The 15,467-nt window shown below is 42.8% G+C and overlaps 1 pseudogene; it reads left to right on the top strand.

The window, feature by feature from the left end:
• The first annotated feature begins 284 nt into the window (after positions 1–284).
• On the top strand, positions 285–4,077 carry LOC120268536 (annotated as a pseudogene).
• The last annotated feature ends 11,390 nt before the right edge of the window (positions 4,078–15,467 follow it).

The raw sequence follows: 15,467 nt of genomic DNA, 5'->3' as shown, positions 1-15,467 counted from the left end.
CCCTCAGTTCTTACCAACGTCAGGTATGTAATCGACATCTAGCTTATTATCGGTAAAGTTTCATGCAAGCCTGACCTCAGTTATCCATTTCTTATTCATTTAGGGTGCCCCTAGTGGACTTGGCGGTGCTCTTTTCTCAAACCAGAACAACTCTGAATGTTAGGGAAGACCACCTAGTCAAACCGACCGAAGGCACTTTCTTCTTACTTATCCGAACCGAACGTTTGCGGCTTCAACTAAGAGCAGCGTCACTGCTTGATCGGTGGGGAGGAGCATCTCAAAGTATGGGGCAAAGGATCAAGTGCTTTTACTTTGCCCCCCGGGATCCACCACAGGTTGGGTTTGAGGGTCGTGTGATGGGTGACTATCCAGCACGGTTCGGAGAGCACTTGTATGTAGTCTGCGCTGGTGAATGGAAGCCTCCGCCACAAGAAAAAAGCGGCTCTTCCCACGGCTCCATCACTATTGACTCTCTTTATTATTATGGTAAATCCATCTATCAAGATGTCAATCTGAGATCTTATTTCGGTTCGATACGTTCACCTACGATACTCACCTTTGGCTTTCATCTCGGTAGGTGTATTATTCTACATTTTCCAAAAAGGACATTCATTCATTCATTTCTTTCTTCCCCGTCGACCACTATGACTGAAATGACGCGACAAATCAAGACCCGGAAAGGAGAAGTGCCGGTGGTGGGCATTTGGGAAAGTCATGCCGATCGGGTATCTTCATTTAAGCGACGGTACAGAGGAAGAACAAAATGAAGTGAGAGGCCGGGGGGAAAGGAAAAGAGTCGAGTCGATCAAGCTCGACGACCTAGAGAAGCAAAACAAAAGAAGGATTTGGCTGAAAAAGATGCAACGCTACACCAGTCCACGACTACCATTTGTCACTTACCTTCTCTGATCCCTGTCTACTTCGTAAACTTTTCAGACTTCAGGAGCATTTAGAAAAAGATGGATTGTATGGTAATCACTTTGGTTAAACTTGGAAAGGAAAGCCAGTTTTTTTCTTCACTCTGGGTTTACAAAAAAAAAAATTGGACCATATATAAAAGAAAGTCAAGTCTGGATGGAATTGAGAATGATAAAAAAGGGTTTTCAATTGGCTTATTCTACCTTAGAAAGAAACATTCTTTTCTATATGCTATTATTAGTAATTCGAGAAAGGAATCTAAAAAGGCTGAAGGTCTGGATGGATAGCCTTCCTTTTCATTTCGGATAAGGAATCATTTTAATCCTATTTTGTAGTAATGTATATCAATAAAGAAAACAATAAATAACATAGAAAATTCTTTCTTGAAGAAGATAGCAGAGGTTACATCACTCTTGAATACACCATGGTGAATGATTCAACAAAGATGATGCTCCACAAAAGAAATGGCAAAAGAACTCAGTATTGGCCTACGAAAAAGGTATGGTATAAGGTTGGATGGAATTTTTTTTTCATTTTGTTAACTCCTTTACCTTTACCTTGCGGTAAAAGAAAAGAGACATGAAATGGGAAATTACCTATACCTAATGAATATCTATTCATCTAGATTCGATGGTTTAAGATCTGTTTTGGTGCTTTTTTGATGTTAGTTATTACATACAACATAACACAAGAATATGATCCTAGTCTATTGAAAGAAAGATCCATCCTAACTCTCAGTCAACCATCTATCTAATGACATGAGGATCACCGGCTTCACAGAGAGAATCAGTCCCAGTCCTCCCCACTGGGAAAGACAACGGATCCTCAGCCATTCGCACCAAGTCATACAACTTTCATAACACACCGTATCGAAAAATCATTATTTTCTTTCGAGAACGATTATACCCAAGGGTACGACTGGGGATTTCAGTAAAGACTCATCTGTGACTATAATCGAACTGCACAGAATCTACACCGGCACACCCGCCGGAATGCCCATCGCAAGAAGCACGAAGGGGAACAGAAGCAATAGGCACTCGCGAGTATAGTTGTAGGAGCGAGCAGGAGCTCTTGAGTTGGCTTGGCTTTCGAAGGCAAGGCTCAGGAGAGGAGGTTAGGCATTAAAATAAGAAATAGAAGGTGCAGGAGATGGAAAGGGAAGCTCAAAAAAGAAAGAAGCAAACGGTAAGGATGTAAATAATCCAAGACTCATCGGTTCGGAAAAAGATCGATGTAATTCAGCGACTTAGCGCTCCGCAAAATAAGATAATGCTGGCTAGAAAAGGAGTTGGGACATCAGCAGGAGATGATCTAGCACATTGGCTGGGGGGAATAAATGAATTAGGTTATCAATTCCTATGCTTGCAAGCTACCTATGATTTTCTTCATCAACAACCATTTCCGATGACTCAAGCATAGCATCTTTCCCCAAGCCCTTGTCATTTCCAGGATCGGTGTTCCATCCCTTACATCCAGTTCTTCTTCGTATCCCATCGATACCTCAGGCAGGCATAGGAGAGCAATTGATTAGCCCAATCATCGGAGCGGGAGCAAACGTAGCTGGGTCGGATTACTCCTATCTCTCCCTGTATATATAACACATGAAGTAATTATTCAACACTCGGATAAGGACCTTCTTGAATGGGTGGAAGCTGGCGGTAGGGCTTGCTTAACTGGATACATGGAATTGGGATCTCTCTTGTATGCAAATCTTTCTATCGGGAAACCCTCAAAACTTCTATCTTCCTTGGTAGGAGCGGCGGGATCGGGATGATGAGTATTTATTGATTATAGAATATGAATATAAAGAAATATATATATATATATATATTGATACCAAAAAGAAAAAATGGCAAGAAAATTATATATAATATAGATGGAGGATAAAATAACGATGTGGAAAATAAGACATGGATTTTGTACAATGACACTGTACAACAATTTTTTAAAAAAGGGATGTAGCGCAGCTTGGTAGCGCCTTTGATTGGGGTCAAAAATAAAACTAAGGTTAAAATCCTGTCATCCCTACCCATCACTCTATCTAGCCGTTTGATAAGCCTAGGTTCTTTTGCTAAACCCTTCCTTGACCTGGCGATGGGGATAGGAGAGTTCCACATTTCACAATTCTCATTAGGATGATCAGAGGGGCTCGAATGAAGGTACTAGCGCCAATCCCAGGCCCTCCTTGGGTTATATCCCGCAAGGAAGTGGTACCACGAAGAAAAGACTCAGTAAAAGAAGGCTGACTAGGAGGAGGATGTCATCTGATGAAGCGAAACACAGAGCAGAGTTATGGAAGGTCCAAAGGAGGAAGAAGGACTAAAAAAGGGAATGGGTTGGCTACTTAGAGCCGTGATACGGGGTTCCTTATGATAGGTTACGGGATTCCTCTTCTGGGACATAGGACGGTCTTGTCTGGGTACCTACAATGCTTTCGGAAAGTACTAGCAATCAATGTGATGGCGGTGATATCTCCTACTCAAATAGAATAGACTAAAAAAGTCTTCCTCATCGTCATAACTTCTAAGGGACTCGGTTGACTCATACGAGGAACTAAAAGGGGACTGACTCTTCAATGACAAAGTTCACAGGCTCCCTATAGAAAGTGGTACTATCGTCCGTAGATGAGAGGTGCATATGAGGGTCAGCACATGTAGATTCTCGGGAAAGAAAGACGGGTACACCCATACCCCCCAAAAGTGATAATTGGGATGAAAGTTCGGGCACGAAAGGAGGTGCCTCAGAGGAAAGGCTCCCGACCTCCGTCTTCTTTCCCCTTACCAAGTCAAGCCTGTGGAGGCCTCCCAGCCGTGGTCAAAAGGAAGCCAGCAAGTGCTAAGGACCTACACCAGGTCTTGTCTAGCCGGTGCCCCTGGAGCCATCCAAAACTCAAGACCTACAAAAATTCATAATCAACAAAGGGAGTCAAGCTCCTAAAATAAAAGAGGAATGTAAGGAACTCTTTCGTTTTTGGATCAAACCACCGTCAAATCCTTTCACATCTCTCAGAGATGGAATGTTCCCGTCACCTTGAAGATCGGTGACCAGGTGATTCATCTCACTGCATGCGTCGACTCCGCTTCAGACCTCTGGCAAGATTGTTTCTCCCCAAAAAGATGGACAAATTACACTGAAAAGGCATTCATTCGCAGTGAATAGATCACCACTCCAGATTCCTGATATGGTGCCGGCACATGTGCAAGAAAAGGATCCGCCAACAGCTTGACTTTATCCTGATTCAAAACCTTTAGAATGAGTGCCTCTTGGGGACTCTGTTCCTATAAGCATTAGACAGAATGGAAGTAATAAGAGGAGAGAAGGGTGGAATCAAGGGGCTTCCATGAGAGGAGTATCTTATTCCCATTCCCTAATCCTCCTCGTGTAGCGAGGATACAGCTCAAGGAAGAGGCCAAGAATGAGGTGTTGGCCCGAATGAGGGAGAGCCAAGCCAGAGGATAAGCTACGTCTTTTAAAGATGGATGGAGGGGTGGGATCCTGTGTGACCATGAAAATAGTTGTCATTCAAGTACATAGAAAGATGATGGGAGTCATTCATAGGTGAGTTTCTTTCTCCCATTATGTCAATGCCTCATTAGAATAGCTAAGCCCGCCTCGTTATTCTATTCGGATATATTCTCAAGTCTGCACGTCACCTTTACCCTTTCCTATTTAAGGGAATGAATGGAGGGAGTCTGGGAGCTATGAGTCGACGAGAAGGTTCTATTCCTTCTGTGTCCCAATACCTTCCACTTCCCTTTGAAAGAAAATGCTAATGCCAACTAGACTTTCTAGCTAATGTAGCTGAATGATAAAGATCAATTTTTTTTGTCTCTTCCAGCCTCTAGCCTGGCTTGCCTATTAAGTAAGTTAGTTCGAGATCGAAAGAGTCCATGAGAGAGACTAAACTTCTAGTAACAGTAGGTGCACCTTCAGTTGAGGAGAGCTATTCACAAGCAGTGGTTATGAGCTCTTTATTGTTCCGATTCAGAATAGGTCATTCCTTCACTTCAGTTGCACTAATGGATTGAATTGAATAACCTTTTTCTTTAGTGACAACAAAGTCCATGTGTTGTTGGTTAATAAAAACACGAGTAAAGATAGGCTAGAGGATAGAGACTATAAATAAGTAGGAAAAACAAACAAAGGACTTCAAAGAGATTAGCTTATCTGAGGAATCTCTTTGAAGGCATTTGTTCAAAGATTACTTCCCCAACCCGCCGCCTCGGTTCTAGGTTCGGGATGCGTCTTTGGATGCTCCTTCTCCATCCGCTCAAACGTACCTTTCTTTGGGTGAACATAACATGTATTCTTTTTCGACATAAGATAGTAGGCTGAATACCAACCGAAACGTAAAAGCGCAAGACATTAAGTCACCAAACAAGACTCAAAAACTAATCACTAAGCAAATCGAAGCTACTAAATCCTCATATTATAAGCTTACCTATGAGTGTCCTACTCTTCCAAGTCGGGCTTTCGAATCTTGACCCACGCTTGTAGTTTATGTTACAAATGGATCGGTTGGTTCGTGCTGAACAAGAGAAATCCTTTTCTCAAGTTTTTGTTGCTATTTGATCGATCGGTGCAGAGCTAGTCGCATGAAATTGCCGCCGAGATCTAGGTGCTACTTACCTACCATAGAGCATTAAGACTATCACAGTGCTAGCAGAAGAAGTCGAACCTCGTGTTTTTAATCCCCGCTACCTATAAAATATAGACTCGATCGCTCACAAACTTGCCGCCCTCCCCGCTAGCTTTTTTCTTTGTTCTTTGTTATTTTGTCCCCTCGAAGGGTGATCGGGTTGGCTCAATGGTTCGTCCATCGGTAGTTTTTGAGATTATTTCAGCTTAAGATTACGATTGATCAGGTGATAAGTAATGTTTTGAGGTTACCACGACTTAGGAAAGGTTGGAGGAACTCTTGTCCCAGTGAATTTCTTCCTACTATGTTTCCTTCTCTATCAATGGCGGTGGGTCTCATAGCAAACCAGTAGTTCATCTCGCTTGTGTTGGTGTTAAGTGTCTGGTGTTGGTTCTGAGAATGCAAAGAAATCAATGCTTTGAAACATCAATCTTTGAGTAAGGTGGGTTGGTTCGGGTGGGGAAGGATGAAGGAAATAGCTATAGAAATAGCTTTATAAAAGCGTTAAGAGAATAGTGTAAACTAAACTATATGTAGAAAAACCCAGATGTGAAACTCTATAATCAAACATCCCTAGACTCTCTCTCCCTTCCCCCGACCGCTTTGCTATGAGAGTGATTCTAGTGTATGCTCAGCTCCTACCAAGCACTAAGCACAAAAGGATGTCGACTACCCGGATCAACCCTATTCTAGGTTACCTTCTACCCTCTTCCTCTCGCCTCCGAAGTTTCCAATGGAAAGAAAAGTGAGTGGGAATGTAATATTCAATTACCTACCAATCTCGTGAACTCACTACATCGAGGTTGAACTCAGTGCTTTTGATCTCCGATGTGCGAAAAAAACAAGAAAATGTTATATTATAGAAGGAAGCGATATAGGAGCATCTAACGCACATTGAGCGAGCAGTTTAGGTCACAAAGCGTAGAGACTTTGTTCCATCAGCTTTGTCCTTATTAGATAGAAAGAAGTTACTAGACTAGAAAAAAAAAACTTAGATCTTCAAGCTGGGTCTAGAGAGATTGATTCCAAATCTGAAGAGACAGAAGAAACGATAACGAAGAACAAGGTCGGGCAAGCCTATATCCATGTAAAGAAGGTCCCCGCACCTCTCTCGACCTCATCGTGAGCTTAGCAATGGAGTATGCCCAAGATAAGGACAGAGTGGCATAGCGATCCCTCATATGAAAGTGATTTGACACCACATCTCGACCAAATCATCCCTCGAGAGCATCTTTTCTTTGGAGCGAATTGCTTTTCAAGAGTTAGTGTTAATTGAGCCATGTATCATGAGTCTTACTGGATCCGCTCTTCACGAGACCTTGTTGGTATGGCTACCATAAGACGGACAATGCGAAGTCATAGGTTGACCTCCTGAGGATTTTTCTTCGATTCCCTCCTTAGAACTTGAAGCTAGCTTTGAAATAAGGGCGGTGGGCTTCGAAGGAAGGACGATAATGACGAGATCTACTATTGAAGGAGCGAATGAAAGAGCGGCATGCAAGCATTTCGAATAGAGTGATGCTAAAAAGAACTCAGCAAGCAAGAGCGCACCGCAGCACGCAAGCACGGCATTAAGCCGCCAATGTCACTGAAGCTACTAATATTGGGATCTATACTAATCCAATGCCAAAACATCAAAGGGGACAAGTCACCACTCAGAGACCTATACCGGTACAAACTAATCCAGGACCTTATGCCAGCGCGTACACCATCCGAGCTTGCACTGCCACTCGAAGAGAGATGCCTTTGAGACCCATAAAATCAAAGAAAAAGGTAATTTTAATTAAGCACTCCAGAGTCACTTTCTTTGTCCCCAGGAATTGAAGTTCCAAAAGCAGACGAAATAACTATTAAACCGGGACCTCCTGCGCCGCTGCAATTTCAATACCACGAAGAGGAAAATTCAGTAGGTTGAAAAGGGTAAGAAGGAAGAATGCATCTGAACGAATGCATCGGAAGATGAAAATGACACATTTTTTAAATCCTTTCACCACCTACTAGTGAGCAAGAAAGCTTAGGGACACCTCTCCTTCCTCTCCCTTATCTTATATAGATAAAGTTGCTTTGCTTTCTAGCAGCCTTTTAGCGCTTCTTCTTATTCCCTACTTTCTCTCACCGCTTTCCCTTCCTCAAATCTTCTTTCTATTGGCACTTCAATCATGCCAAAAGATCACCCCTTACATACCCACTTCACTTAGACTAATGTTTTCAAACAAAACAAATTAGCATATTCAATCTAAAGCTAAAGGGATTCAAATGAAATCATCATATAATATTTACATCACATTCATCTTTTCATCCAGTTTTTAAAAGCAGAGAGTAGGTTAGCATAGCTTAGTCAAGAATGTCTTCATTGTACTTGTCATTTTTTTTTTCATTCAAGTGATTATAATATCTAAGGTACCCTATACTTGTTTGTGTTGCTTAGAAGAAGAAGAGAAGACAACCCTAAAAACGTCTTTAGAAAGTGAACTCTATGCCTTCTGCCATAGCCGGCCATGTGTAAGAAGGGGAAAAGCTCGCAGGTCCATTATTATGCCAGACTGCCACCAAGACTCCAACGGTTGAAGGATGATGAAGAACGCTAAATTGAAGAACAAATGAGAAGAGCGCTAAATAAAGATGGTGAGAAAGCAAGGGAAATTCAATGAAGAATCTTGTTTGATGACGGGCCACCAACACCGGTAAAGGGACGATCAAACTATGACAAGGTCCCCTTGCATATATCCCGCAAGTGCACGGTTTTGTCGAAGTAATAATCCCGGGTGAGCGGATATGGAATCCACAGGGAATAGGGAATAAATATACTTAATTTGATTCTTAGCTATGTGAAAGATCAATGATGATAAGTGTGACAATGATTCAATTCTCAACAATAAAAACAACAAGTAAGAGAGCAAAAGTAAAGAAATGGGGGGGTACTCGGCTAATGCTCCACCTAGGATAATTATTTCAAGTACAAGAACCCTCTATTATGCTTCTTAATCAATGCAATGGTGAGTCGTGGAAATCCTTAATTACATAGACCCAAATCTAAGGTCAACTATGCCTAACTCTATACATGTCCCGGATGAGAAATCGAACAATCTTAACACCTCGCACTCGGATAGAGTTGCAATGAGCTCTAGGGATTCCAAGTGATAAATCTCTTCCTAATTATAGACTCTAACCCTTTGGTCCAGTGGAAGGTCCCTAACCATAATTGAGCCCTAGATACTAAGATCACCTCAACGCTTCACTCCCTGTCGCACGCTGCAACTAAGACCCAGCGAAGTTCATCCCCTTAACCATTCACTCTATTATGGCCGCAAAGAACTCGAGGAATGGAGGGTAGAATCTATCACGCCGGGAGGGAAAGGGGATGCTCCCTGCACTCTCGACTCACCCTCTCAACCCTCTCAACCTAGCTTTGTGTCTAACGCTCGTGGTGTGTCACTCACTCACAAGGTTACCAACGAGAACTCTCAACCCTAGTGTCACTCTAGGGGAAAATGTTCATACAATCAAGCATTCAAGGTTGGAACTCACAATAAACATTAATTAATTGAAAGCGTAATAAAGAGATTCAATGAAACAAATACATTCTAGGGTTCACAATACCCAAGCACCCACTAGGGGTTTAGCTCTCCATGAAGCTAAGTACAATCAAAAGAAATAGAATGTAAAAAGCAATGAATCCATAAAAGAAACCCCGCGATAGTCGTGTCGATGGTCCTGTGGAAAGTCATCTACTCATCAGTCCAAGGATTCCCTCGTTCGCATATATGATACACCTCGACTCAAGCTCCCTCTACCAACCTTCTTCCTAAGGAATGACGATGTCGGAGCCATAGAACCTCTCCAAAAACCTTGGCTAATACCTCTCAAAAACCCTAGCTGAAGCCCTCTCTCAAGTTGGGAAAAGATGGAGAAAAGATTACTAAAATTGGGGCTTACTCGGCTTTAAATAAGGCTGGAATAGGGCGACCACACGGGCGTGGATGCTTCATGCGCCCGTGCGGAATTTCCACACGGGCGTGATAATTTCCACACGCCTGCGTGGATTCTCTCGAACTCCGCTTTCTCGGCCGGGTCGTGAATAAAGGTCATTATAGTACTTGCTACCGTGTTGTTACAAGACTCACTATAGTATCCGCAAGCCAAATAGCTTCCCGAAATCCATACTTTCATCGGAGTAACGCAAACGGGCACAAGCTCACATCGTGGATCACTTGCTTCTTCAATGATAGGCACGTTGATGGAGCTCTTTTGTTCTATGTGCATAAGTCGGAATGCTCGAGTGTGACCGCCTTTTGTGCCCTCCAAATGGATGTGCCAAACTCGAATACGAGGAGGTTGGCACACACTCTAGCATCTCACATCGACTCTATGTCTTCGCATTGAACCTTAGCAAGATTTCCTCCAAACATCATTGCATTGTAATCCACATTGGCTTCTTTTCCTTCATACTTTGGCCTCACAACCCTACCTGCACGAAAAGTAACATAAATACACACATATTAATGTAAAAACCTGAGAAAAGTAATGCTCAACATAAGGAATGAACGCTTCGCATTCATATCGCACAAGCACTTATCAAACTCCCCCACACTTAAGCTTTTGCTTGTCCTCGAGCAAAAATTAAAACATTATGTGCATCAATGAAGAAAATATTGAAAGTGTTTGGCCTTAGGTTCACCAAAATATACAAAGAGAGCATTCTACAAGTGAGGGAAATTTCAACACTTAATACGAAAAATCAATGCTCTAGATAAAAACTTGAATAAAAAAGGAAACAAAGCCCGAAGTCGTGTACGTATGTGAACTCACTCAAGTCAACCCAAAGTATTCTCCTCAAAGTTCTAAGTACAAGGGACTTATTTATCTCCAAAAGTGACAACAATTTCAAAGACGCTAGTAGCTTCACACATCCTCTAAGGTAGCCCTTTCCAAAGCGGCCGCTAAGGTGGCTTTCACACTTTCGAGGTGGTAGCTCTTTCTACCGGAGTGGTAGCTTTCACTCATCCTATGAGATAGCTCTTTCTCTCATTAGGGCATAACTAGTATCTTACTTATGAGAGTAGCTCCATACTTCATAGGTGGTAGCTCTTTCCACACAACAAGCACAAATAAACAATAAAACTAATTATTTTTTTTCAGAATTTAACACAAGAAACAACTATATCTAGTCCCTTTAACATCAAACTTGAGTTTCCAAAAGAGTTTAAAAGGTGAGTAGTGCACTAAGTGTAAATCGGGCAAAAATTCCTAGAAATTCAAGCAAGAACTAGGAGCATGAAAACATTCAATGTTAGAAATTCTCTTAAACTCAAGAATACAATCCTTGCAACTAAGGTGAACCGCCATTGGCTAGTGTGACCATATATCAATCACGAACAATAGAAAAGATGTGTGCACTATGAAACTCCCCCGCCTCATATCTTAAAGTTGTACATTGTCCCCAATGTACACATTCAAGCTCACTCAAAATATATATCATTCAAAAGCAAATGCGGAGAAGCAATCAAAACCAATACTCCCGACCCTAGTGTTGCGCTTTGATGAAGCTAATTCCATGGGAGTAGTGTTCCGACGGGTTGTGAAGCTCACACGCCCAAGTGCCCTCAAGCACCTTGGCTCGAGCCCACTGACTAAGTCTCAATTGCCAAGAAGATAAGACCATCTCGCGACGCATACACGAGGGGGTTCGATGAAGCTCAATAAAAACAAAAATATCTCGTATATATAAAAAGATAGACAATGAATACAACTCCCGAGATGCAAAATGAAAAATAAAACCTCGTAAGGAGAACTCTTCTCCGAGTGAACAAGTCTAAAAATAAATTGCAAAAATAAAAAGAACTAAAAATCAAATGCTCGAGTATATCCTCGGGCTCAAAAGCCACTATCGCACGCCGGTGAAGACGACATGGTGGGTCCACAGTGCTGCTGTAGGGTAGGATGAGGGTGCAGTGGATGCTCGAGGGAGCTTGAGGAGTCATCGATCGCAAAACAAATGAAGAGGCGACGCCTCGCTCTAAGATCAGCATGCTACATCGAAGCATGCCATGAACTCGTGCAAAATTTGCGTCATGCGCAAGTGGCGATCTCGAAAACCTCTTCCCACACCACTCCTAAAGCATTCTCGAGCCTCTCGAAGCAATCATGCGAGTTTAAGATGGTGTAAACGAACGACGTGTGCAGATGTTCCTCCGTCACTGGAGGTGCCTCGCCTCATTGCTGCCGATCGATGCTCATCACCGTTATCCTCGAATGGTATATGCAAGACATAAACACTCATTTGTATATTTTACTGGGAACAAACCCATGAGCCTCATTGTCTCTAACCCCAAAGCTGATGTCGGTATGATTGTCTTTCCCTCTCTACTAATCTGTGTCTCGTGAGACCCATCCCCAAAATGAGTCTAGTAATGTATGGACCCGAGAAATGACACCTAGTCCGGGATATCGTCTTGATGCTTTAAAATACTGCAATAGTGCCCTAGATGGACCGCCTCGCTCCGCACCATGGAGTATAAGTACGTAAGTTCTTACTTGTTTATGACCCTGCGTATCACCGCGACTCATTCACGACCGCTTATGACGGCATGGAAGATATCTCATAACCAGGTCGAGATAAACATGAGGCCTGTAGACACTCTTGGTTCATATCGCCTCTACCACATAGTATTCTATACGCCTCCTGGGAGATAAACCCGACATGTCAATTGAAAGACTCTCATACTCCCCGCCTGCGATAATCCTCATCGGATAAACCAAGTCTAGTGGAAACCGTGGTGACGCTCATACTATTATGTTGCCCAAAGGCTCGAATCGAATAGCGACCGACACTATCAAAATGGGCATAAGAGCGGTCAAACTCAAATGAAGCAAGCACTGTGAGAGTGAGTGAACGGATAGCAGGTGGTCATGAATATTCAATATCTTGTGCCAATCGCACGACCGAGTAATAGTTTCTCGAACTCATCGACCATGTCATCTGCTAGTTGCACCTTCCCGAGTGAATATCCGGATTCAGCTCTGACTCAAACTTAAGCTTCACTAACCGCTCAAAACAAGCCTCGATGCTCGTGAAGTGTGAATTCCATGACTTTCCCGACTCAAGGGCAGTCCTCAGGACGCTAGCAACTCGCTTTCTTCAATCTTGTGGCCATACCTCGCATGTATTAGAAACGAAAAATCACCACTTCTGCAGAGAAATATACGCGACGGCCGCGGAATCTCACACGCCTGTACTTTCACGGGCTGGAAAACGCACGGCCTTTTTGGTCATTCTCCCACTACAACCCCATCTCACTTCTGCATCTTCTCAAAAACAAATCGTAACTGCTTTAGCAAGAAACCGATGTGTATTATCCATTTAAATCACATGAAATCAGCTAGACTCAAAGGAAGTCGATGATGAAAAGAAAATAAGGTCTTACTGATGAGTTGAAGCAAAAACAAACACCCTCTACAATCCACACAATGCACAATCAATCGATCTAGACAGACGAAGAGGAGGTCAAGAGAATGTCGGAAAAGGTTCTTTGAGCGACCTAGGGTCAACAGAGGAGTAAGGTGTGACTATTGTATTCTTGAGAGCGCATGCCTTTTTATTCCCGAAGATCCACATGGGCGCGGGCATAGCCCACCCCGCATCCTCAAATGAAGGTATCACAAGGGGCGGACGACGCCCCTATGGTTTCGCTTGGATATCCGAAAATATCGTCAAATGTCTCTACACGCCTGCGTGTGGCAATTCCCGCACGGGCATGGACATTCACATGCCCAACTCACAGGGCAACGCACGCTCGTGCTTTCTCGGGATGGAGAGAACTCGTCCACAGAGTTTCACACGGGCGCATGGAAATTCACTCACACCCATACATGAGTTCATACAGGTCGCCCACGTGGGCGCAGTCCACGCCCTATGTGCTCTCTGGGAGAATTTGCCAGCAAACCCTCGCAGGAATTCACACATCCGTGCGTAAATTACCCACAGCGTAGACAATCGCATGGTCGCTCAGCGTGGGCAGCCGCGACGTCTCCCATGCCTTTATCTTGATGAGCTCACAGCAGAATCCATGGGCATGCGGAAATTCTACATGCCCGTGTGTTTTCTTTTGGATGACTTTAGAAAAATCTGGCAGTGCTCGCAGAAAATTTCTCAACATGTTTAAACACCGTGAGCCCTGCTCTATTATGCAAATTTTTACCAAAGGAAAAACATGAAATAGAGCTCAAATGACTAAACTTCGCTAATTCCACATGAAAAACACACGATTAAAAATTCAAAGTTCACAAGGAAATCTCAGCACGAGCATCTAAGAAATTAAGACACCAACACTTAACAAATTATTCATGCAAACGAACTAAACTAAAAGCTAAGAAAATAGTAAACACTTGGGTTGCCTCCCAAGAAGTGCTTATTTAACGTCACTTAGCTTGACGATTTCCTTGTCTTACCTCACGGGATCTCATGGAGGAAAAATACTTCTATTGTCACCGCAAATCTCTCCACCATAGTATGGTTTCACCTATGTCCATTCACCTTAAATGTCCCTTCTCCGGATGGTTAATCTCAATGGCTCCATGGGGTGAAACTTTGGTTATGGTGTACGTACTGTGACTATCACTTTTATTTTTAGTTTCCCGAAATAAACATAGACGTGAGTTGAATAGTAACACCCGATACGCTCCCCTATGAAATCCTTCTGCATCTTAATATGCTTGTCAGTGCCACTCCGAAATTTCTTTTTCCTTGCATATCCTTGCATTCTTATATGCCATAATCGCTCATCTCGCCTAACTCGTTGAGATGTAATATTCTGTCTCTCAGACTGTGCAAGTCAAAATTCATCACTTTTAATTGCCCAAAGATGCTTTCTCGCTCTAATTCCACGGTGCAAATGACAAGATTTTTCATACACTAAATTATAGGGAGTGGTCACATTGGGGGTTTTTGTATGCTGTCAGTCCATGAGCCCAAAGTGTGTCATCCAACCTTTCGGACCAATCTCGCTTCCTTGTTCCACCGATCTGGTTAATATTCTCTTGAGCTCTCTCGCTTGTAACCTCCACTTACCCACTTGTTTGGCGGATGGTAAGGAGTAGCAGGACGATGATGAACTCCATAACGCTTTAACACTTTCGCCAATTGTGTATTACAAAAATGGGTTCCTCGATCGCTGATGATAATTCTTGGAGTTCCAAAGCGAGTGAATAGCTTCTTCAAAACTTCACCACGCTTCTTGCATCATTAGTTGGGAGAGCTCGGCTTCTACCCAGCTTGGAAAACATAATCAATCTGCTACTAAAAATGTATTGATTTCCATTGGACTCTCGAAATGGTCCCATAAAATCAATCCCACACATCAAATACCTCGCAAAATTGCATGGGATTTTTGAGGCATCTCATCCCCGTGATAAATTTCAGCCCTTTAACAACTATCACATCGTCAGAAACGAATTGATGAACATCTTGGAATAAGGTTGGCCATACAACCCAACAGCTAAAACCTTCTCTCAGATTTAGACTTGAAGCATAATGCCCCCTCCACCGGACCTGAGTGACAATGCGTAATGATGTTCGACCTTTCATCCCTAGAAACACACCTTCGACCGATAAGGTCCCCTTGCTTATATCAGCAGTGCACGGGTTTGTCGAGTAATAATCCCGTGAGCGGGTCGAATCCTGTGTGAGTAGGGAGTAAAGGCACTTAATTCCGATTCTTAGCTATGTGGAGTATCAACAATGATAAGTGTGATAAGTGATTCAATTCTCGTGAATTAAAAACAACAAGTAAGAGAGCAAAAGTAAGGAGGAGGCAAGTCAATCGATAAAGATGTGGTACTCGAATAATGCTTCACCAAGGATAATTGTTTCAAGTGCAAGAATCCTCTATTATACTTCCTAATTGATGCAATG

The sequence above is a fragment of the Dioscorea cayenensis genome, chromosome 9 (genome assembly GCF_009730915.1).
Source record: "Dioscorea cayenensis subsp. rotundata cultivar TDr96_F1 chromosome 9, TDr96_F1_v2_PseudoChromosome.rev07_lg8_w22 25.fasta, whole genome shotgun sequence".
Classification (NCBI taxonomy): domain Eukaryota; kingdom Viridiplantae; phylum Streptophyta; class Magnoliopsida; order Dioscoreales; family Dioscoreaceae; genus Dioscorea; species Dioscorea cayenensis.
The sequence above is the reverse complement of the archived record's forward strand: the minus strand, read 5'-3'. Positions and strand labels throughout refer to the sequence as shown.